A 24,835-nucleotide genomic window follows, 5' to 3' on the forward strand; every position below is an offset into this window, starting at 1 on the left:
AAATGTAACAAAGAATTAAAGATGGTTTAGATACTTTGGACATTTCCATTATTATAATTTGATTCATCAAAACATTTCCAACAAATAGAAATGAATTTTTAATTATATCATGAGAATATAATCACATTGATTCATCCCATGATGAACAGATCAGAAAGCATAGGAATTTTCTATCCTTTAATCATACCAATAGATTCTCTATCATCGCACAAATTTAATTAGGAGTTTCCAGCATTGAAAATCGAGAACTGTTCCATGTTGACATCTCCGTGTGCAATCTCTATCTCCCACATGGGACAACGGAAGGGTAGGTGAAGCTTACATAGCAAAAAGATTGGACAGGTTCATTGTGCATGCAAATTTAATGGGAAAACTTGGTATCCCGAACTCCCATATCCTCCCTGTTTTTATTTCGGATCACCGACCGATTACACTGCAATGTTATGAACAACATCAGCGGAGGAACTATCCCTTCAAATTCAACAGGATATGGCTTGAAGATGAAACGTTCAACAACATTGTCCGCGAATCTTGGCATTCCAATGACGTGAATCCTAGAAGCTCCCTGTCGGAAAAATTGACTGTTAAGATGGAGCGTCTGAGGGCAAAAGTTAAAGAATGGCAGTTTCAAAAAAAACAGTCCAATCATCTGGAACTACAAGAAGTTAAAAAAGAATTAGAATGCATAGCAAATAGTATGTCAGCCCACCCCCTATCATGGAGTACTCGTGCTCGACTTTGGAAACTGGAGAAAAAAAAAATAGCAGCTATTAACCATTGAAGAAAGGACTTGGCGCTTAAAGAGCCGAGCAACTTGGCTAAAGGAAGGTGACAAAAACACTAAGTTTTTCCACCATTTCGCAAACAAAAGGAGAGCTACCAATTCTATATGGAACATCAAGTGTGAGGATGGCAGAACAGTGTACACACAGGAGGAGATATCAAAGGAAGCAGTAAAACACTTTCAAATGGCATATAAAAAGGAGGACACCAGAGAGATAAATGACATTATGTGGGGCATTGAACCTTTTCCAGTTATGTTCGATGAAGAAGATAATGAAAGAATTTTTGCAGCTGTAACGGAGGATGAATTATTAACTGTCATGAAATCTTTCAAAAAAGACAAATGCCCTGGTCCTGACGGTTGGACCATTGATATTTTCATACACTTCTTTGATATGATGAAAAATGAAATATTAGGAATGGTGGAAGAAACCAGAAAAAGCGGCAAGATTAATCATATCATTACTTCTACCTACATAGCATTGATTCCAAAAAAAAGGGTCTCTTCATCTTTTGCAGATTACAGACCTATTTCTTTATGCAATACTATCTATAAAATCATCTCAAAAATAATTGCAGAAAGAATCCGTGGAAAGCTTTCTCTTTATCTCTCAAAGGAACAACATGGTTTTCTGAATGGCAGGAATATTTTAGATGCGGTGGCTATAGCTCAAGAAGCCCTACACTCTATGCACACAAAAAAGTTAGCAGCGGCCATCCTTAAAATAGATCTCAGGAGAGCTTACGACTGCATAGATTGGAGCTACCTGAGGTGTCTTCTCATAAAGATCGGGCTAAATGACCAGTGTACAAAATGGATAATGGCATGTGTGGAAGGAGTAAACTTTGCCATACTTATAAACGGAAGTCCTTCTACTTTCTTCTCGGCAGAAAGAGGTCTTCGATAGGGCTGCTCCTTGTCCCCCCTGTTATTCATATTAATTATGGATACTCTAAGTCTTCATCTAAAAAAGGCTGTGGATATGGGGAGCATTGGTCCGCTTTATGTTTCCAGGGGATGCTATTTCTCTCACAACCTCTTCGTGGATGATATCCTACTCTTTGCTATGCTCTGTAGAAAGTTTTGGCTTATTTTGCACGAAATTTTAGTTTCCTTCCAAAAAGCAACAGGTTTATGTATAAATGAAGGAAAATCTTCATTCCATTATGGAACATGTATATGAATGATATGGAATATATTTCTCAGCTGTACAGAATACAGGCTATTTCTATCAAGGAGGGTATGAAAAATCAATTTGATTAAGCTGGTTGGAACATTTGTTTTGATTTAAAAATATAGTTGGATGGTCGAACAAAAATTCCCAATAGATTATGGAATCGGTGAATTAATAATTTATCACTAGAATATCTACTTTGGACATTTCCATTATTATAATTTGTTTCATCAAAACATTTCAAAACAAGATGGGCTGCGAGGCAGCTAGTCCCTGCCATATAAGACAGATCCAAAGCCAGGACCTCGCAAGGTATCCCTTCCTGTCCTAGCAGCTTATCTACCAGCAGTACCAGTATTACCATCAGCAGCAGAGGTAGTTGAACGACCAGCTTGGATGGAATGGGGCTAAAGTAACTGGTCGAAAGCCTTCTCAAAGGTCATGCTTTAGAGGATATGTTTCAAATCATGGTCCTCCGTGCAAGCAAGCATCGTTGCAGTGTTTAGAGCCACCAGAAGCAGCGCTTGTCACAGCACCATTCGCGGGATAATTAAGCAAAGCCAAGTGCAGAGACAGATAGATTCTGTTTCTACATATTGATCTCAATTTTGATGCTGTTAATGCGGTTGATTATTATCTTGAACAGTCGGCAGGTTTCGTGTGTTATGAGTAGCAGCTTGGGCAACCCTTATGCCGATTGCAGATTCTTTAATTTAAATCGGCTTGCGTGGCTACGCCGGCCCACTTTTCCGTCTCCGTTTACATAGACGGACGTTGGCGTTGATTACTGAGTCGGAAAACTGTTGCAGTCGGAAGTATAACCTGTCTTTTGTATATGTTCTCAGTGCATCGTACTCGCACTAGAATTAAACCCACGCAGCACGCTTTATGTAATCCGTTCTTTAGGTCTATTTTAATTATTTTATTTTCTATTTTTTTAATTCTTACATTGTTATAAATTAGTTTTAATAAAATAATAGCAGCACGCTTTATGTAATCCATTCTTTATGTAATCTGTTGATGGTTGATTGTTCACCATAATCTTTCTGGTTCCTTTTAAATGCTATGATGTTTACCTATCGATCTCCATGCCGCTCCGGGTTCACAAAACGGTGATGAGCACGTCGGCGGCAGAGATGGACTTATAGAATGGCCTGAGTCGCAAGAGAACATTGAGAAGAGTCTATCTACCATAGATTTTCTCGATGCTAGGTACAGAAAATTGCTATAGAAGTAATTCATCTCGATAGATTTCGATAGATGGAAAAAATACTGCTACATAGAATAATTATATTTCTCGATATAGTAGAAAAGAACCCCCCTTTTTTTCAATCAATCAGGTCCATAGCAAACTTCAAAAATTGCTTCTGTGATTGGAAGATATGCTGCACACCCTGCCCTTCTGGGCATTGAACTACTGAATGAACCATGGTAACCTGCAGTAAGTTCGAACAATGTGACTGATTACTACTCACGGGGTACGACATCGTTCGAAAGTATTCGTCGTCGACGTATGTGATAATGTGGATCAGAATCGGCCCTGCTGATCCAAAATAGTGGTTTCAAATGAACAACGACTTATCCCACACCATTGTGGACGTGCATTACTACAATCTTTTTGATGATGCCACTTTAAGAAATATGATGGTTCAGCAACATCGACTATATCAAAACGACAAGAGCTCAAACTCTGCAGAGGCTCGTCGGCCACTGGTCCTCTCATCTTTGTTGGTAAATATAAAAAATCCCCGCATTTAACAGCTTTAGTACAACTCTCCCTATAAAAAAGATGAATTTAATCACGCTCTAGTATCATTCGTGCCATATACAAAAGGGACAGAATGATCTTACGTAACTTTGTGATTTTATGTAGGGGAATGGGTGGACGAGTGGGAAGTGAACAATGCGACACAGTTAATCATGCTCTAGTATCATTCGTGAATGATCTTACATAACTTTGTGATTTTATGTAGGGGAATGGGTGGATGAGTGGGAAGTGAACAATGCGACACAGTTGGATTATCAGAGGTACGGATCTGCACAATTACAAGAGTACGGCGAAGCTTCTTGCGGATGGCAACCAATATTCTTTCTTAGCGCAACAAATATCAGTGGTTGTATATGCTTACTATTTGATTTGCCAAGGTCAAAATCCAAAGATGAGCATATACAGTCTTTGCCCAATTAATGCTTAACAGACTGTGCCTTTTAGGAGGGGTATATTGCATGCTGAGAAACCTGAGTAGCAGGCCCTGGGATTTAATTGATTAATTTCTTGCGTCGTTGGAATTCAGAAGAGATCAATAAGTCATACTTTATCATATAACTAAGTCGGTTGAATATGTTTGATTGGAGAATAAGTAGTTGTGACAGTAGCTTGAGTGAAATAATGGTACATTCCATAGCCAAAACCGTGGGATCATAGATATCCACTGATGGATCTTAAGTATATCATGTAACTTATATGATATTTAATATCAAGACTTTGTAATATTAGAGCTCAATCATTAATGTTACAGTTAATGCTCCATTTTCTGATAAAGATATATCACAGCACAGATTCCTAAGTGCGCCCACACTCACACGCACTTGGTTGATGGTTGATTGTTCACCATGATCTTTCTGGTTCCTTTTAAATGCTATGATGTTTACCTAAATTTTCCAAATTGATTTATTTCTTAAAGATTTAGACTTAAGTAGGGCTGGCCCACCCACCGAAGAACTCAACACTAAGTGCCTCAACACAGCCACGTATCTCTCATGCCATGAGAGATAACCTGCATGCAATCAAATGCCTACATAACCTGCATGCATATCAAATGCCTTCTTCCGGATCCGGGCTGCATGCATACCAAATGTCCAGATTTGGAGGCTTCTCTGTCACGTTCGATGAAGGCCATGAGAGATAACCTGCTTGCATATAATATTGGAACATGTTCAGTGGCCCGCTTCCCTTGGATTTGTGCAGTGGAGGCAAGCTTCAGAGTATTCTTGTTCTTGATAACAAATTTACAGGCCAAATCCCTGAATCGCATGGGAACTGTAAGATCCCTGAACCGCATGGGCACTGAGAGTATGCTTTTCGATCCTGGATCTCATCTTCAACTCTTTTGAAGGGGAGATCGCTCTAGCAATTGGGAATGCGAGGAATTTGTCTGAGCTATATCTGCAGAGAAATGGGTTCTCTGGGAACTTGCCAGCAGAAATTGGGCAAGTTTCGCAATCGCAGTCGCAGTGGATCTGTACCTTCTCAGATTGGGAACTTCTGACCCATACCAGGAAAATAATGTTTCAGGACCCATACCAGCTCAGATTGGACAACGCAGATTGCACACTGTAAGTTTGTGTCTTCCATTAATATTGCATATAATGAAGTCCTTAATTCCCTGAATCTTTCCAACAATATGCTTTCTGGAGAAATACCCAACACCTTGGCTGGTCTGAAGCTCAGTTCTGTAGATTTCTCTAGGAATTCTTTAACAGAACTAGCAACCACCCTTTAGTTCTAATTCAGTGTAATCATTCAAGAGGTAGGGCTCATCACCATAATACTATTGCTTGAAAGCTTTTACCGTCCCAATTGCTTGGGAGGATAACCAGCTGACTATCTAGCGATAGAAGCAGCACGAGGTAGACCCCTTTGCTTGTGCAACATCGGGTAGACCGGGTTCAGCTTTGCACGAGACAATAGTAGACGAGGTTTAGGTTCCCACAAAGGCACTTTAATTTCCCTTACGACGCCTGCTCGCCTTTCACTGCTGAAGCTGGGACTAACTAAGCAACATATATAAGAACAGCAGCTAATGACACTACTCTGATGCTGCTACCTTTGCTGCTGGATCCGCTACCATTGGCTGGCTGGCACTCGAACGGAATCCAAGACTGGAAATGGGGCTGGAACTAGGCGAGATGCCTTTCTTTATCTGCCTGAATAAGGTCCTGCCCTGCAGTCCAGACTTATAGGTATAGGTTGGTATCGAAACGAGAAAGAGGCGGCAAGTCAATTGACTCTTACCTGTAGATGTAATCTTACGACGCATTCTTATAATGTAGTCTTATGATGATATCTTATGATGTAGTCTTTTCATTTATGAATGTGATCTTATCTTATGATGATGCGATCTTACAATACAATCTGACAATGCGATATTTTGATACAATCTTATGATCCGAGCTATATTTATTGTAATTGTGTCAAATTCCCCTTCAAGCAAAGGCTAGCCTTACTTACCTACTTCCCTGTCTCTTCTCGGAATGCCCTTTGAGGTCGCAGAGAAAGCTCTAACAATAACAATTGCTTCTCGGAATGCCCTTTGAGGTTGCAGAGGTAAATTGTCTTTATTCGTTTTTAAAAGCTCTAACAGTAAAAGTTTCTCTTCACTGCATACCGAGACAGACAAAGTAGAGGTCCCGAGTTCGATTCTCGGAATGCCCCTGCTTCTTCCTTTGCTATGGGTGCTTAAACGTCTGGTGAAACTGGGCAGGCGCTGCCAATGAATTACTAATCGTATCAAGTTCTAATATGAATTCAAAGTTTCAAATCTTTCCTGCATTAAACTACTACCAAGCCTTGCAAAGTATCATGCTAGGAGTACTTAATTTTTCAGTCTATTGTTTATGTGTTAATCTTGAAAAAAAAACTATGGTGATGCTTTCAGGAAAAATCCCCGAAGAAGCTTAATGTTGCAGATAGTGGAAAGCAAAAGCTAAAACAATCTTCTGTGATTCACGATAACTTAATTTTCATAAAGAAAAGTTTGAATGAGTCCCAAAACAGGAACGACTGTCTATATTGAGGATGCAGGTTGCATCGCAGAGATTCAAAATAAGGTCAACAACCAAACCTTTTGGGAGATGAAATCCTTCCACAAGCTCATGGTGGCTCCAATATAGTGTATCGACTTCAGCTGAGTAATCGTGAGTCGTCAAAAAGCTCTGGACCTGCAAAAATGGCCTGAGTAAGATGTTATATGGTGATGCTTTCTGGCTCGTTGGTCTGCCTGGCTTTCCTAGCTATGGGTATAGATCTTCGGTTCGATCACGAAGTCTCTACACCTCGATCACGAACTTCGCACAAAGGTCAGAATTTGGTGCTTTCAACTGCTTCTTCGACTGTACAATCAACCGAAGAAATTAGATCTACCGGTGCCTCTCGATCTGGATCTGAACCTGGAGGAGAGGATATGAATCTGGGTGGTGGAGATACTGGCTCCGTTGCTTATTTCTTTGTGGCTTATACTGAAGCCTTTGTTAGTTCTGCATCATCCACCTGTAACACATGCATACACACTTGTAACTAATCTTTGTACACACTTGTAACTACCTGCCAGCAAATGCGCAAACTAATGATACTAATGAACTAATGATACTAATGATGTCTCAAACTTTTGATGTCTCAAACTAATGTTAACATTAGTTACGTAGGCTAAAACATTTAAAAAAAATGAACAGTCTAAAACCAAATTAACATATAGTCTTACCTCTTCCGCCTCGGGAAGAGGCCAAATAAGAAGAAAAATAAATCCATATTGAAAAACTTTGGAGAGCTAATCAGTATTCCTCGAGAAACTTTGGTTATAGCGCGATTAGTCGAATTAAGAAACAGCTGAACTAATGCTAAGATGGGCATAATCGATTACTATAGTCCCTGGCCATTGCCAGATGGCAGGGACTAAAAAAGAAATGAATTTTTAATTATATCATGGAGAATATAATCACATTGATTCATCCCTTGATGAACAGATCGGAAAGCATAGGAATTTTCTATCCACTAATCATATCAATAGATTCTCTATCGTCGCACAAATTTAATTAGGAGTTTCCAGCGTTTAAAATGGAGAAGTATTGCATGTTGACATCTCCGTGTGCATCAGTTTGAGTAGCTGGTTGGAACAGTTGTTTTGATTTAAAAATCTCATTGGATGGACGAACAAACCTTCCCAATAGATTATGGAATCGGTCACTTAATAATTAATCAGTATAATATCGAATCAGTGATTCAATAATTTATCACTATTTATAATTTATTATTAAATAAAAAAATTATGTTGCAAGAAAACACGTTTTTTTGAATGTATAATGAAACTACAAGTTCAAAATATCAAAATATTATCCAATCGAGATAAACAATTCAACTTTATTGTCATCCCACGAGTTTTTTAGAATCCCGCAAGTAATGATAAAGTTTGAAATATCATCGTATCGATATAAACAATTCAACTTCGTTATTATCTCATCACTTATTGACAATGTCTTCAAGTAGTGATAACATACATATGTATTGGTATATATTCATGCCAACAATATTAGTGAATAGTTAGTGAATAGTTATTCAATATTATTTTTTAATAGATATTATTAATTTAGTATTTTATTTTTTAATGAATGGTTAATACATTTTATTTTTTTGTTATTAAATAATTTTTAAATTTTTATTTGTATATAATAATGGGCCGAGTGGCCACATTTCAAATTAGAATATTTCAAAAAATCCCATCCAATTTATTTTGAAGAAATTTAACATGTTTCTAGGGAAGGTGTATAAATTATCTATGTAAAATTATATTTTTTATGATTATATTTTTGTTTTTCAATTTTATTTTTTTAATTAAGAATTATATTTAGGTTATATATATAATTATTATCCCATTTATATCATTTTCTTTTAAGTTTGTAGTTATTAAAATAAGTAGCAAAGTTATGTAATAAAGATATAATAGAGGAGAAGATTTGGAGAGTGCTTGACACACTATTAAATTATAAAATATTAAGTAAGAGATAACTAATAAAATAGATATAGGAATAGAATGACAAATAAATTCTTAAAGTATAGCGTCCATAGTAAATGTTAGAGAATTATGAAAACATTAGAAAACATAAGTTCAAGTAAGATTTGACATTGATTGCATCAATTGTTTCTTGTTTTCTCTGAATTTTAAGTTTGGAATATGGATTGTTGACTCATCAATTTTCCCAATTTCTAAAAGTGTTTATAAGGTAGTGTTGATGGTGGTGGATACTGCCAGCATACAGGGGATCTCCCCGGTATAAGGTCCCAACTAGATGGTACACCGTTTGGTGTAGGAGTCTCATCCGGAATACGAACTGGCTACTAGAGACACACTACGTTAATATAACTACCTAGTTGGAGACACACACGAGAGAGGAAGGTTTGTCTAGTATCAAGAAAAATAGTTCTCAAAGATGTGATGATAGTTGTAACCATAATAACACATTTCCAAAAAGGAATATTGAAGTAAGCGAAATAGTTCAACTAATCTAGTACTTAACGAAAGAAAACATTAACCATAAACATTAAAAGAATAGTATTAGAAACATCCATAATCCATGCATGAAAACATGATAGATTGAAAAGACTTCAATATTAAGAAAAAGTCCCAAGATACATAAATTTAATGAACACCACTAGCTCCAATAGTGGAGCATTACAGCGACTAATTGCTCCCCAAAAGTATTAACTATGTCTCTCTAATGCCTTATTGGAGAAGAAAATGTTAAAAGTCCTTTACATGAGGAATGATGATCTATTTGTAACCTAAGGAATGACCTTTCACATCCTCATGACTCTTGAGTTTGTAACTTCCAATGACTATTGCACTTCTACAACCTTTTGGAATTCTAAATGACTTTGGGAATTACATAGGACTTTTGATATTACATGTCTTTTGGAGTTCCATGACTCTTTAGTTGATACATGACACATGAGCTTTCACTCATTTGTCCTTGACAACGATTACAATAATACATCGTGACCTCCACAACATCATATGGTGAAACTAGACACATCACTATCTTGGATGACTGGCACTGACAGTGACTAATGACACAAAATTTCTCTAGCGGTGACTTAGTTTCCACTCTATTTTCTGTTTGTTTATCTTTCTAATCATTGCGCTTTCACCCTCCAAAGGGTATTCAGTCTTGGAGTCTTCGGGGTACTTCGATCATCAAGTTTCAAGTGTGTTAATGGTTCTTCTCATGCTTCCTCTATTTATTCTCTTTTCTTGATCTTCCTTTTGTATGCTTGCCATGATCTCCTTGGAATATTTATTTATGAAATCATTCATGATGAGCAACCATCAACCTAAAAATCTCTTCTACAAATTTTTATGCAGATTTTCATGTTTATGCCTTTTTCGATGTGCTCAAAAGGGTTAAAAGTGCTTTGGGGAACATGGGCACACTTCGAAAGGTTGAAGGGACGGAGAGGAGGGGATTTGGGGCTTTATCAAGCACTCATGTGCTCAAGGGAAGAAATAAATCAAGGTAGGACACATCTCGGAAGTACAAAAGATGAAGGGGAGGACCTCGGGCTTTCCAAAGTGCATTGTGCACTCAAGTGAGAGGAGGAAGGTGGAGGGCATACTCCCAAAGTGTGAAGTGATGCAGGAGCATCTGACCCCCCTTAATCAAAGGAGGAATCCAAAGCGGTTTGAGGAGGACAACATGGACCATCAAGCTAAACAGGGGACAATATCTGTTTAAAACATAGTAAATGATGGAAGCGATAAGTCTCTAGAAGACTTAAATTAAATGTAATCTACCATGCATGCGATTAGTTGAAAGTTTTGAGGAAAATGTGTGATTGGATCCTTCACAGTGATCCGATCCAATGTTTCCTTATATATATATGATGAGCCTATGCGTTCAATAGAGATATAGAGATATATATAGCGAATAATAGGAATTTGTGAGAACATCGTAGTCAAGATGTAGTCGAGAGGGAACTCATTCTAAGGCTGAAATGCCTTAGATCTTGTAATCATGTTGTGTTTAATATAGTGTGTTCAGTGTCGAAATTGTACATCTGTGTGTGTATTTTTAAATTGTTTGAATAATCCTGTATGGCGAGATTGTTGATTGACCATCAGTCACCATAGCATCGATGGCGATCCAATGAAATACTATTATATATAACTGTTGTGTCATGTGTTGATGGAGTGTGGCACAGGAAAGCCTGAGAAAGGCATAAATCCATTAAAAGCAAGCGAAGATAAGTCAAAGTGGAAACAAATGGAGGGTGCATGAGGCTCGTTGTATCTCATAGATCAACGGCCATCGCGAAGCTTAGATGCGTGAGCATTAATGTGTGAGGAAAGTTGTCTCGCAACAGTAAGTGGTATTTTGGGTGGTAGAAATACCGTAAGAAGTATTTTCCAACTGGCTCCGATTCCGCTTAGCGGAGGACACGTAGCAGCGAGGAGGAGAGAGGAAACCTCTTTTCGGGTGGTTAATCCTCATGAACGTTGTTCACCCGAAATCGATGTGGACCATCAGATCCACTAAGCATAGATCGACGGTGGAGGAATGACGTGCCAGTTTGAATATTTGGAGGAATGTTTACCGTTAGATCCTGGAATGTAATTGATGGCGGAGATCAGCTGATTGGGAATTGGCAAAGGGATGGTCCAACGCTGTGGAAAGGCATTGAAGATGCGGACCCGCCAATATTTATAGACACGGGTGTATAATTTATGAAGTCCTGCCCTATGGTTCGGCTACAAGTTTTCCTGTGTTTACCTTTGTTTTTCGATAAAGTGATGAGGTCCCGGTTTTTAGAGAAAAAGTCGAATAAGTGTATGGTCCCAGTTTTAAGGCAAAGAGCCATCGAATATGCTTTTGATAGGTTTGTGTTCCATAACCCATAGGACTCAAGATCGAAGTTTTTAAATGAAAGGGATTTTGGCTATACCCCGAAATCTCCTTTCATCATGAAGGCTATGGATTTGTGCCTTTAGGGTGTGATCATTAGTTCAAGAGGTCTTATGAAGGGCACAGGGTGCACTCTTGAGGGCTGAAGGGTAGTTATTCATGCCTTCGGTGTGCACTAGTGTGCTCAAGAAGCTCAGGAGGGCGTAGGGCACGTAGGGGAAGGCTAAAGGATCAAGATTTGGGTCTTCAGGGTGCTCTAGTGTATTGAAGGAGGGTGCACTTCTTCGAGTCGAAGGAGTATGCTCAAGGAATACTTAGTCATTTTAGAGGTTGCAGTTCGGAATAAGCAAGGGTATTCATGCTTTCATAGTGTAAGAAACACTCAAGGAGGGTGTAGGGCATGCTTCTAAACAATGAAGTATCTCCCATCAAGGCTTTAGAGTTCGCTTGTGTGCTCTTGGTCTTCATGGGCTTTCTTTGCAACCAAAATTTGTCTAAATATGGGTGATAAGGCAAGGGGTGAACATGATGAATTTATACATAGAACCGAGTGTGACACACACTAACTCATCGAGAAAACTTAGTGAAGCAAGACCAACAAAGAATATACATCAAAATTCCACTTTTTTCATGTTCCCCAAGTACTACTAGTGGAGTGTGTAAGACTGTGACCTGAAAGTGTTGTTTGATAACACAAAGGATGTTGCGGCCATGAAATGCACCTACAGATGTTCTAATCAACGTGACGACACTTGAGAACATTCAATAACACTTATAACATATAAAGCGACACTTGATATGATAATGATGTAGGCTCTAAAATTCAAATGTAGTGAAATTTTTGGAGGGTGTTGTAGTAGTGATAACACTTGGTGAACACTAGGTGAACTTCAACTTCGATGTACAGGAAATGTTTTGGTTAACGGTCAGACCTTTAAGAAGCATTGATTTCCCTGAGTCACCCCTTTTGACACAATTTCATGCATAACATCTTACTTTTCTCTACTTTGTTGAACCACATACAAAAGATACATTATATCATAATTGTTTAGATATAGGAGATGGTAATGTGCACGACGATTTTATGACTTTCAAAGTATGATTTTTCATCCTTGGTGTTCCTCCAGTACCAACAGGCTTGGAAAATACCCCGACAATGTTACTTCAGGAGAATAAACATTTTTTCTCTACCAACGAGCCTAGATAGTGTCCTGGAAAAGTCACTTATTTCACCTTCCTACGTAGGAATCCTTTCTCTTCTTTCATCTTTTATTTATTTAATTTAATATAACTATTCTTTGGAACTTATTATTTTTAACTGGAAAAAGAGGGATCTTGAATTATTTAGAGAAGAGGAGGTTGACCCTTCAAAGAAGTATATTTAGACCTTTGATTTTAATTTGCTCACATTAGATGTTCTCTTTATCCCTTCTTTACTATATTGGCAAAGAGTTAACACACAAGTAAACTTATACCAAGTGGAGTAGTTCATATATTAATATAGGAAAGGATCTAATAGGTTCCCTCATGTTTATCCTCTTGGAAAGATCATATTTTCTATCTAGACTTAGCTCCCAATGACATTTCCCAAACAAGCAAGGAGAACAACATGAAGCCAAACATTGTGGTTGTCACACTTCTCCTTCATTGCACTACAAAGCCTCTTGAGCCATGCACTTTAGGAAAGGGTATTATTTATGTACACTACCTCACCAGTAAGATGGGACAAAAAATGACTACATAAGAAATAGATGAACACAAGAAAAAGAAAAGAATCAAAACAACTGTACAAGAAATGAAACTTATAGATGTTATTGGAAATAAATTATGGCTGAGCTTCTCAGAAACAATAGATGATCCAATCCACAAAGGTTGAAATTTTGTTTGTTTACCTTCATCTTCGTATGGTTTGTTCTGTTTCAAAACTAGCTCACCCACATCAAAGATATTTACCCTTGTGGATTTTCTCTCAAACTAGCTCTTTACACAGTTATGATGTACGAAAAAAATGTTCTTTAGCCTTATGAATTTCTTCCTCAAGTTTAAATAGTGTATATACCCTACTTTTAACCAGGAGACAAGGTTTTCCTTATGACTCTTGAGAGTGTTGCAAGGCTAGAAGATACAGTTTTAGAGGCAAGATAGATTCTTTACCATAAACCAGGAAGTAGAGCGAGGTTTTCTAGGAAGGTTTCTGGGTGACACGGTCAGCCCATAGAGAATTGGTCAAAGCCTTATGCTAATTCCTTTGTTATGAGAAGATTATTTTCTTAATTATACGAATAAGATTATTACTTGTCGATTTAGCCATATCATTTACTTCGCGATAATAATTTGATGAATGCTTCAAAACAATCCCATTATTTAATGCAAATCCATAAAGTTTGAAAGATGACAAGTATGTGGTATTATCAAAGACAAGTGACATAGGAACGCAAAACCTGGTTATGATGTTCAATTGCAGAAAGTGGATGACTTCCTAATCATTTAACTGCTTGAGAGGAACTGATTTTGACCACTAGGTGAAGTAATTTGTCACAGTTAGGATATATTGATGTTTCTTTGATGAATCATGGAAACTTTCTTTGATCACATGAAGACACCACTATTGAAATGGTTCTTCAACTATGACTAGTAGTAGTTGGGCGGCTGGTCTCTAATCATGGTCATCGCATATCTAACATGCTTAGCACTTGCACACATAAGCATTAACATCCTTAAATAGAGTGGACCAATAATAACCAGCCCTCATAACCTTATGTATTATGGTGTCACCCACATAGTGGCCACCTGCTAGTCCATCATGTAAATATTTCAAAACCTTCTATGTATCCTATGGCTCAAGGAACCTTAGTGGGACCCCAATGTGGTGCTTTTGGAAAATCTCTCCGTGAACCAATTTTTAAGATAAATATTTTAGACTGATAGCCTTCTTTTTTTCTTAGTTGTGAGTGAAAGGTGCCATCCTTTAAAAACTACCATAGATTTGCATGCCAAGGCATTATAGATGTGGACTGAGGAAGACATTGAATATTGTACATCTTGATTTATTTCTTCCACCCTAATAGATCTTATTCAGGAGAATATATTTCTTTGACAACTAGCTTACAAAGGCCATGCCACTTTATGGCATGAACTAGTTTGAATTCCAACTCATTCTCTTGAAGATAATTGATCTATTTAACCCTCTTGTCACTCAACTCTTGCTACATGAAAAAAATTATTACTACTAGATGATGTATAAATACAAGCATGTGATATTAGATCTACTAGAACAGGAACATGAACAAATAAAAACATGAACAATTTTATTACTACTAGATGATGTAAAAATACAACCATGTTGGAAATGCTTAACTTTCTTGTATAATGAATAAGGTCATTGTAGACTAGCTCTCATAGAACAAATTGACTGCTCATTTATGTCATTATCTTTCTAACTCAACATAGCTGCAATTGACAAATCCAAAGTGAACGTATAGAGAAAAACATCATTGCCATAGTCTAGATTGAAGTGTGAAGGTTCATTGGTGATAACCTACTTGATATGAGTGAAAGCATGTTTCTCCCATTTATCCCATTTGTATATTGCATATTTCTTAATCATTGTTTGTATAGGTTTGACTATCTGTGAATAATAAGAGATGAATTTCCTTAGGGAATAGATTTTCCCTAAGGAAAAATACATGGCTTTCTTATTCACAAGGAATGAGATCGTTGTGATAGCCTTGACCCTCTTGGGATCAATCTTGATTGCGCTCTTTTCTATGATGTGCCCTAATAGAATCCCTTTACACACACCAAAGGCACTCTTCTTGGGATTGAGAGAAATCACATACTTTTTACACCACTCAAATATCTACTTCAAATGATGCATCTGATCTGATAATTTCTTAGAAAAGATAGTAACATCAACTAAATAAACAAAAACACTTTGACCTCTAAGGACACAAAATGTGATGTCCATTTCTCTTTGGAAATTTTCACCAACATTTATTAGTCCAAATGACATTGTCTTGAAATAAAATGTTCTCCATTTAGTTCAGAAGGTAGTTTTAAATGAGTCAGGTTTCGCTACTAGCACTTAATTCTAACCTGAAAATCCATCTAGTAGCAAAAATATTTCAAACTGAGATACTACCTAAAGTATCTACACCATGGATGGCACTGGATAATTATCTTTATCAAAAGCCCGGTTGAGATTCTGAAAATTACAAATAAATGTATTTCATGAGACTTCTTTCTAACTGGGACCAAGTTGGAAACCCATGTGAAATGTCTAACTATAAAGAAGATCTAGACATCCAAAAACGTTCTCAATTCCTTCTGAATAAGGGGTTCTACCATTGGGTGATCTTTTCGTAGTTTGTGCTGGGATGGTTTCAACCCTTGTTCTATAGAAATTATGTGTTGGATAATACGAGTGTCATAAGTATTTAAGTCATTGTATGTCCATGTGAACACATATCGATATTTTCTAAATAAGAGAATAAATGCTTGCCATTTCTATAGATAACAAAAACTATCGAGGTTCACATACTTTGGATCTTGTGGGGTTCTCAAGTTGACTTGTTCTGATGTTAGCTTTGAACTCTAGGCCTTCGTGTTAGTTGGCCCTCTAAACTAGTTTTGTAGATCATATAATTTCTCCAAAGACACCACAGTTTTTGGCATAGTGTTTCCTTTCATTACATTGGAGGCTTCTAGTAGAACCTGATCATATTCATCCTCCTCTATGGCCGTGTCTTTGAATATATAAAAATTATCCATAAAGTGTAGTATTCGTTTGTTGTCATTGAAAATGCGTAAATTAGTAACATTGTCTAGCACAAATGGCTTATATAAATTATCAATAGAAAAACCATTTTTCAATGGCGACATCGTGGTAGTTACATTTTATAATGCATTTTCTACCACATTTATAACTCTAGGAACAAAGACAATATTGAAAGCTTTAAAATGATTTATCAAATGCCATACCTCCTACTGCTAGTTTCTAAGATGTGGTGAAACATAGTTCATAGTATCTCATACCTGATGAGTGACCACCTCTGAGTCACCAATTATCTTTAGAAACTCTACATTCAAGTCTATAGATTTCTTGGATCCGAGTACAGGCACGTCATATTCTAAATTATTATTAGTGCACTTAAACTCTCAAAAACATGAAAGGACATGCTTCTTATTGCTTGGGTCTGTAAGAACATAAGTCACTCTGAAACCGCATTGTGTCTTTGAACCAGGAAAATATAAAGACCAAATATTATGAGCTGCTCAGTTGGTTCCTATACAACCATTATTTATAATACTACTACTATGTTCATCTATATTATAAATTTCATTTGCACCAGCTGGAGAACAAGGAAGGAGTTCTAGCTATGTATCTCATGGAATGGGTGATGGCTATGCCTCATAACACCTAAGGTAAGTTTCAAGAAATCAATTCCCAAAAATAAAATCAGAAAAAGTGATATGCTCATTATAGCTCTCAAGTGGTGTCACAGTGTGCTTCATGTATGGCTCAACGTTCACTTGAATATGATTATTATTGCCCTTGTACGGAAGCCACAAATGTGACCAGTTTGCTGCAAAATATCCTATAAATTTTGTAGACCATTCTTTGCTCAACAATACACCATAGGCTTCTAGTATTCCCACAATTACAATATTTACATATTGGTGAACTCATTCATCTTTTGATAATTTAATCACATTTGTAAGCTCATTGATAGCTTGAATAAGAGACCTATAGAGCTGCACAATTCATGCATCTGTTTTCTCCCATTTTGCATTTAATTTCTTTACTGCTAATAAAGCATTACATTTCTATATGTACCATCGTGCACTATACAATATTGGACATTATGACTAAAAATTTCAAAAATTAATAGAGATGGTGGGCAGAGAACGTTAGATTTTAATGTTAGAGAATTTACTATAGATTTAAGAGGATGAGAAGAATTACCTGACACATTTCGAAAGTAGGAAGCTTTATCACTTGTCGAAGGCTACCAAAATGTTAGGAGAATAAGTTCACGTTGTCCTTCAATCATGGCGAGCTCATAAATAGAAATATTGCCTTGTTTCTTGTTCATGTCTTCCACAATGTTATAATTGATTGCTTCCCCTATTGGAAACAATGCTGAAGTGTCTAGGGGAGTGGCTTTATTTGACACTTCTGAAATGCTACACTTGCTCTTTCCACTTGAGGAAGTGCTCTTGGACTTAAGTACATCTCCAAAATTTCCCTGTGCATACTAAGTAGGATTGACGGCTGGAAATTGTTTCTCAATAACTACTCTTTCAATTTCTATCTAGTTAATTCTTGTTGAGATATAGGCCCTTTACTCCTTAAACTATATCGACCACTTTGCCTCTGATTAGGGGGCTCATTTTGTTGAGGTTCCTAATCATCCTTCTTATCTGCATTGTAGATACAATGATAAGAATTTACTGCATGCCCAACACCTTTTCTCTATTCAACCTTCACAGGTTCTTTCATTTCCACTGCCTTTTCTATTTTCTCATCTGCTAATAGGTTATCTATAACGTGTGCAACTAAATAATTCATGTTGCGATTCCATTGAGGGCATGTTTTTTTTTGAATGATATTCTTGATGAAAATAACAATAATTATCCATGCCAATCCTTCATCATAACATTCAAACTTTTTGCAGACTTAGGAGGTTGATTATTGTTACTATTATTCCTTCGAAAAGGGAAGGTCATGGGAGGATTTTTGCTAGTGAAAGTCTTGCTTGACCTCTTATTTAGTTGTAAAATTTCATTGGTGAGTATCTTCACCATCTTGATCAAGTTTTCGATATTTGATGTTTCCTTCTCTTTCACTTGCTAGAAGAAGGTTATGACTTCCTACTAGTCTCTTTGGAGTCCTTTGATTCCTCAACATTGGTAATGACCCCAATCGCATTTAAGTCCTTCTCGATGATGTTTTCTTCAACAAAAATCAAGGTCAAAGTTGATTTTACAGCTCTCTTTACAAATTAGGAAATACTAATGGGTAAGGAAACTCTGTAGTAGTTGATAGTAATATAATTGTGTGGCTACATTCTTGGGGAAATTTATTCAATTTACAATTGAATCTTTGTTTAAAATATTTCACCTATTCCTTTTTCCCCATCTTCATGCTTTTGATATCTTTGAGTAGCATGGCAGGAGCTTTGTCGTATGCGAAATATGAAGAAATATATTTTTAAACTCCTTCCAGGTGTGTACAGAATTTGCGGGTAGACTATGGTACCATGATTTTGCTCTACCTTCTAGTGTACGAGGGAAAATCCTGCAAGAAACATCATCATACCTCACCACCATCATTTGTAAATAAAGATAAAAATCATCGAGGTGGTCTTCTGTGTTCATCTTCTTATCCAAATTATACTTTGAAAGAAACTTTTCCAAATGGTTGGGCATTCTATGAAAATTATCTGGAAGAGATAAAGGCCCTTGGGCCATCAAATCCAAATCAGTGTCTGCCATGTTCTCCTCTCTATTATCTTCCTCCTTATTTGAATCATAAGAGTCCTCACCATATAATCGATCGAAGAGGTCATGAGAAAGAATAATTGTATCATCCCCATATCCTTCATTAACAGGTGGAATTTGTTTTGGATCTTCAATATCATATTGGGATTCATCCAACCCTTCCAACATGGCAACGACCAAATCTTCCACTATAGAAACCAGGACACTGGTACCAGTGGTCTCTCTTTCCTTGCAAAAATGTGGAATAACTTATGCTCTAGGAATTAATCTAAGAGCCTTTTCAAACTAACAAGTTATGGATTGAATTTCGCATATCTACTGGTAAGTAACTTTGTAAGTGGGTCCCATGCCTGACTAAGAAGATTCTCCTACTTCAGGAATCGTAGTAGTGCTTAGAATGTTGCTACCTTGATGGGAAGAAGAATGATTCAGGTGTGCAGAGTGATCAGCTATAAAATACGGGCGACCCTCCTTCTAGTACCACAATGTTAATGGTACTAGATACTACCAACATACAAGGGATATCCTTGATATAATGTCCCAAATAGACCTTACACCATCTGGTTTAGGAGTCCCATCCAGAATAAGACCTGGTTGTCTTTTACTTAAATATATACCTTGGCTTTAGCTATCAACACGAGAGAGAAGCGAAGTGGTCCTTTTGAATGAACAAGTTAATATGCCTTGTGTATGTTTGATTGTTGATGTATCCATGTTCTTCTAGTGTGGGGGAAAATGAAGTGAGCATCTCAAGGGATAAGTAATAGTACTACCCTAATACAGACACACGCGAGAGAGAAAGGCTCTTCTAGAATCAAGCAAAATAGTTCACAATGATGCGATGATCGTTATAAGCATAACAACACATTTCCCAGGAGTATTGATGTAATCAAAAGAGTTCAACTAATATAGTACTTAATGAAAAGAAACATGAACCATAAACATTTAAAGAATAATATTAGAACCACCCATAATCTATGTGTGAAAATATGTCGGCTTTAAAAGAATTCAATCATAGGTTAAAGTCGCAAGATATATAAATGCAATGAACACCAATAGCTCCAATAGTGAATTGTTAAAGTCACTACTTGCTCCCCAAAGGTACTAATTTTTTCTGTCTAATTCCTTATGGGATAAGAAAAGGTTAAAATTCCTTTACATGAGGAGTAAGGATCTATTTATAACCTAAGCAATGACCTTTCACATACTTATGAGTCTTGACTTTCTAACTTCTATTGATCGTTGGACTTATACAACCTTTTGGAATTCCAAACGACTTTTGGAATTACATATGACTTTTGATATTACATGTATTTTGGAGTTCCATGACTCTATAGTTCATACATGATTCTCGAGCTTCCACTCATTTTTACTTTACAATGATTACAATAAGACATCATGACCTCCACATCATCATATGATGAAACTAGACACATCAATACCTTGAATGACTGGGACTGACAATGACTGATGACATGGAATTCCTCCAATGGTGACATAGTTGCCACTATGTTTTTTCTTTTTTCATCTTTTGATCATGTCACTTTCACCCTTTAATGGGTATTCAATATTGGAGTCTTTGGGGTGCTTCAATCATCAATTTTTAAGTTTGTTCTTTGTTCTTTTCGTGCTTCCTTTATTTATCCTCTTTACCTGATCTTTCTTTTGTATGCTTACCATGAGGTCCATATAATACTTGTTTCTGTAGTCTCTCATGACGAGAAACCATCAACTTGAAAATCCCCTATTTTACCATGTTTTGTGCGAATTTTTATGTGTATGCCCTTTTAGTGTGCTAAAAAGGATCAAAAGTGCTTCAAGGTGCATGGGTGTGCTTTGAAAGGTTGAAGGGCTGAAGAGGAGAAGCTTCGGGGTTTCGGCACACACTCATGCATTCAAGGGAAGAAAACAATCAAGGTACGACTTATGTTGCAAGTCTGAAGGATTAAGGGGAACAGTTCAGCCTTCCCAAGTGTGTTGTGCATTCAAGGAAGAGAGGGAAGGTGTAGTGCACACACCTGAAGGCTTAACAATGAGGCTTTGTGCCTTCAGGGTGAGCTTATGCATTCAAGAGCCTTATGAAGGGTGCAAGGTGCACCCTTAAAGGTTGAAGGCTCAAGCTTCATGCCTTTAGGGTTAGCTAGTGTGCTCAAGAAGTTTAGGAGGGCATAGGACGAATGGGGGAAGGGTGAAGGATCATGCTTAAGGTCTTTTGGGTGCACTAGTGCACTTAAGGAGGACGCCCTTCTTGGAGTCAAAGGAGTGCTTTCAAGGGAGACTTAGTAATTTTGGAGGGGACATTCCGAAACAAGGAAGGGGATTCATGATTGGTAGTGTTCCCAACTCTCAAGGAGGGCATAAGGCACACTTCCAAACAATGAATGATCTCCCTTCAAGGCCTTGGAGCATGCTTGTGTGCTCTTGGCCTTCATGGGCTTGCCTTGCAACCAAAATTTGTCTAAGCCTGGGTGATAAGGCAAGGGGCGAATATGGTGAGTTTAGATATAGGACCAAGCGCGGCACATACTAACTAATCCAGAAAATTTACACAAGCTAGACCAACAACGAATATACATCGAAACACCACTTTCTACATGTTATCCAAGTACTACTAGTGGAGTAAGTGCGAATGTGACCGAAAAGTGTCCTTTGATAACATAAAGGATGTTGCGACATTGAAATGCACCTATAGGTGTTCCAATCAACGTGAATACACTTCAGAACATTCAAGAACACTTATAGCATATAAAGTGACACTTAACAAATGAGGCGACACTTGATATGACAATGAACTAGGCTCCAAATTTCGAATGTAGTGAAATTTTTGGAGGTTGTTGTAGCAATGACAATAGGAATAATTCTAGACAGCCCATGAGGTGTACATTATTTATTTTTTGTGTGGTTTAGTCCCCATTACGTCAATCATTCAAATATAATGGGGATGAGTTGAGCCTGGGAACCACCTAGGGGGGGATTTTCCATTATTCTATGAGCATCCCCACGACCACTTCCATTTATGCATCCAAAATTCCTTAATGGTAGGGTAGAGCCTAAATTTCATTAGAATTGGTTTCCATCAACCTTCTATAGTGTTATGGAAATCTACACATTTTCTAAAGTTACTGAAATAATAAAAAATGGGGTTTAATAATTAAACATAGACATTAAATCACCTAAATGTCATTAGAATTCATTCCAATCAACCTTTATGGCATCAAAAAAATTTACAGTAATGACACTAGAATTGGTTTGAATCAACCTTCTATAGCGTCAAAGGAATCTACACAATTTCTAAAGTTACTGAAATAATAAAATGATTCAAGATATCATTTTAAAGATATAGATTTCTTATTTTAACACTATACAACACATATATTATTTATATATATATATATATATATATATATATATATATATATATAAAGTTATCAAAATGAATCAATGTTTTAAAAAAAATTAAAAAAATAAACTAATATTTATTTTAAATAAAATATTAAAACATATAAAATACTTAACATGCAAAAAGAATGTATATATAGAAGGATAAACCTACAATATTACCCAAAGAAATATCAGGGCTCAACGAGTGATTTAAACCTTGTGAGCTAAGTGGAAGAAAGTTGTATGCTTATTAATAATGTGAAATTGGACGTGTGAGGCAATTTCATATCTTTATTTGTCTTTCTTCAGGTTTTTCTTTCATGCACCACCAATTTAATACAGGGATATACCAATTCTTGATTCTTTTAATACAGGGATATACGCGGATCCTCTATCCCTTGATTTTTTTGTTCCTACATTTTAAAGAAGAACGTGAGGGTATATGCGTTTTCCTTACAGGCCATTTTTACACAAACATGGTTTTTGGGTGGTTTTTTAAGCAGAAATTTTTTGTCCTAAAAAATCATTTTTTATTTTAGTTATTTTACATTAAAATTTTATATCAATTGAATTGTCTTAAATATAAAATTTAAGACAAAATCAGTTTGAGACAAATATATTTTAATATTAAATTTTATATTTAAGAGGAAAATAGTTTAAGACAAAAGTTTAAATATAAGACAAAAAAATGTTTGAGACAAAAATATTTTAAGGCAAAAAACAATTTAAAACAAAAATATTTTTAGACAATCTTTATATTTAAGACGAAAACAATTTGAGACAAAAATATTTTAAGACACAATTATTTTAAGACAAAACTTTATATTTAAGACAAAAATAGTTTAAGAAAAAAATATTTTAAGACAAAACTTTATATTTAAGACAATGACCACTTAAGATCAAACTCATTTAAGACAATTAACAATGAAGGAAAAACCATATAAATTTAAGACAATATTATCTAACAACTGCAAAATTGACTCTGACAGTGTGCCCTAAGTCCGCAAACTTGCATGTTACTATTGTCCTACACCTATACCAAGGTTTCGATTTCACTTACCATTCATGTTATCTTTTATAAAAGAAAAGAATTTGTTGGGCTCCTGATTTTGTGGGGGTAGTCGATTCTGAAGAATGCAACAACTTTTCTTGGCAATATTTCCAGGACATCAATTCATCTTATGTCCCTTCAATATTTGTTGATATGATTGTAGACCACTTGTCGTTTGTTACATTCGACAGTGCTACACAAAGGGGGATTTTAAAGAAAAATTTTTAAGACAAAAGAAATCTTTTGTCTTAAATTTTTCAATACAAGGCGCTAGTAAAAAAGGTAATGGTAAAGGATTAGGAGTTCTTCTTTATGTTGTTGCTGGGTTCTTCAAGAAGCGGAGCAATGAAGGCTCATAACAACTGATGGAAATTAGGGAAACAGATCCAGACAACAAAGGTGTGCTTCATCAGAGGAGAAATGGAGGCACTTTCGCTTAACGTGGATAGGCAATAACATAGTTGGAGTACTTTTCAGGGTCTCCATCAATTGTGTTTTAATATGTGTTTTTTTACTCTTTTATTTATTTTAATGCTACCTTTTTTTACAAAGAAAAAAAATGCTATCTTTGTATTAAAATATAAGGATAATACATAATTCAGATTTCGTTCATTATATTATCCTTTGATGTTTCTCCTATCATTCATATGCCCATACATTTCTATTATCCTGTTCTACAAACCTGTCTTTCTTAAAATCAAACTTTATCTTATAACCATTACATTTTCATAAATGAACACTTTCATTATCTAAAGATACAAAACTTCCATCAAAATTGGGTTTGTGTTAAAATGTGTCATAAGAGTAGTTGATGTTGCTTGCATTTACCATGATACCCTACTTGAAGGTTGAGAATTTTCTTTTACTTGTTTCCTTCAAAATACCTCTTTTAGATAGCAGGTCCATTGTCAATTATTATCTCTGTATATATGTTGTAAATGTATATTATTAAAATTCCTTACCAAGTTCTGAATCCTCATCATCCAATTTGCAACTATGGGGACTTTGAAATTAGTGTGCTTGTTTACCCAGTCAATGATTCCTTTTGCATCTCCATATACCTAAATTTTGTCTGGCCTTATCCATTTTTCTACGATAAGGACTCACCATAATGTTGTAATCTCCAATTTTTTATTTGATCCCATTATGCCGTCCCACTGAAAGTGGAAGAAATTATCAGGCTTATTAACTATGATTGCACCACATCCATATTTCCGTCTATTGTTGGCCCTATCAAAAAACCCAACCAGATATTCATTCCAAATATCAA

Source organism: Pinus tabuliformis, chromosome 7 (genome assembly GCF_031772625.1).
Source record: "Pinus tabuliformis cultivar Carrire ecotype Pingquan chromosome 7, CPIR1, whole genome shotgun sequence".
Taxonomy (NCBI): Eukaryota; Viridiplantae; Streptophyta; class Pinopsida; order Pinales; family Pinaceae; genus Pinus; species Pinus tabuliformis.